At 43.9% G+C, this 1982-nt stretch overlaps 1 pseudogene; it reads left to right on the forward strand.

Annotated features, from left to right (window-relative positions):
• Positions 1-281: 281 nt before the first annotated feature.
• Positions 282-1142, forward strand: LOC132502497 (small ribosomal subunit protein uS2-like; annotated as a pseudogene).
• The last annotated feature ends 840 nt before the right edge of the window (positions 1143-1982 follow it).

The raw sequence follows: 1982 nt of genomic DNA on the forward strand, positions 1-1982 counted from the left end.
CACACACACTTAAAAAAATTCCCAAATGTTTGGAAATTAAGAAAAACAATTTAAATTACCCATGGGTAAAGGAAGAAAGCACAATAGAAATTAGAATATATTTTTATCTGGATAATAGTGATATTATTAGGGGAAAAAAAGGCTAAAATTCAATGATTTGAGTATCCATCACAAGAAGTTAGAAAAAGAATAGCAAGTAAATCTAAAGAAAGCAGAAAGCAGGATGAGGCCCATAAGGGTTGTTCTGGTTTCTTATCATAACTTAAAGAGAAATATTCACAATGTCCAGAGTCCTTGATGTCCTGCAAATGAAGGAAGAGGCGGTCCTCAAATTCCTCACATAAGGAACCCACTTAGGGTGACACCAGCCTTGACTTCCAAATGGAACAGTGCCTCTACAGAAGGAAAAGTGATGGCCTCTGCTTCATAAATCTGAAGAGAATCTGGGAGAAGGTTCTGCTGGCAGCTTGTGCCATTGATGCCACTGAAAACTCAACTGATGTCAGTGTCGTATCCTCCAGAAGTACCGGCCGGCAAGCTGTGCTGAAGTTTGCTGCTGCCGCTGAGCCACTCCTACTGCTGACTGTGTCACTCCTGGAAGCTTTACTCACCAGATCCAGGCAGCCTTCCAGGAGCAGAGACTTCTGGTGGTTACTGACCCCAGGAGTGCCCACCAGCCTCTCACATAGGTGTCTTATGTTAACCTGCCCACCATTGCTCTGTGTAACACAGACTCAACTCTGTGTTCTGCAGGCGTTGCCATTCCCTACAGCAACAAGGGAGCTCACTCAGGGGGTCTGAGGTGGTGGGTGCTGACCCTGGAAGTTCTGCGCATGCGTGGCACCATCGCCCATGGACACCCACGGGGGGTCATGCCTGATCTCTACTTCCACACACACCTGGAAGAGATTGAAAAGGAAGAGCAGGCCACTGCTGAAAAGGCTGTGACCAAGGAGGAATTTCAGTGCGGATGGAGAGCTCTAGCTCCTGAGTTTACTGCTACTCAACCTGAGATCCCAGACTGGTCTGCAGATGCGTAGGTGCCCTGTGTGCCTATTCAGCAGTTCCCTCCTGAAGACTGGTCTGCAGCTCCCACTGCTCAGGACACTGAATGGGGAGGGACAACCAGTGATTGGCTTTAAGCTGTTCTCCCATAGACCTTAAAGAGAAAATGGAAATGAAGTTGATGAAAAATCAACAGTTTCTTTAAAAAAAAAATAGAAGGAAGGAAATAGTAGAGCATGAATTAATGAAATAGAAAGCACACATTTTAAAAAAGAAAAGACAAAAGCTCATTTTTGAGAAAGAATAAAATTGACAATCCCCCAGCAAAACTGATCAAGAAACAGAGAGAAGTCCCGTTTGTCAATGTAAGAAATGCAAAAGTGGCCATCAGCACAGATCTACAGCCACTACAGGTGTAATATAAAGGACATGATTCATAATTTTACCTAAAAAATTATAAAATTTACCCAAAATTGACACAATAAGAAATATAAAATCTGGGACTTCCTCAGTGGCACAGTGGTTAAGAATCCGTCTGCCAATGCAGGGGACATGGGTTCAATCCCTGGTCAGGGAAGATCCCACATGCCATGGAGCAACTAAGCCCGTGCACTACAACTACTGAGCCTGCACTCTAGAGCCTGCGAGCCACAACTACTGAGCATGAGAGCCACAACTACTGAAGCCTGCGCTCCTACAGCCCGTGCTCCACAACAAGAGAAGCCACTGCAATGAGAGGCCGGCGCACCTCAAAGAAGAGCAGCCCCTGCTCACTGCAACTAGAGAAAGCCAGTGCGCAGCAACAAAAACCCAACACAGCCCAAAACTAAATTAATTAATTCATTAATTAAATTTAAATAAATAAAATGCCCAGCTCAATGGCTTTAAAAAAAAAAAGAAAAGAAAAGAAATATAAAATCTAAATAGCTCTGTGTCTATTAAGGAAATTATTGAGAATTCCCTGATGGTCCAGTGGT

This window comes from Mesoplodon densirostris, chromosome 15, assembly GCF_025265405.1.
Source record: "Mesoplodon densirostris isolate mMesDen1 chromosome 15, mMesDen1 primary haplotype, whole genome shotgun sequence".
Taxonomy (NCBI): Eukaryota; Metazoa; Chordata; class Mammalia; order Artiodactyla; family Ziphiidae; genus Mesoplodon; species Mesoplodon densirostris.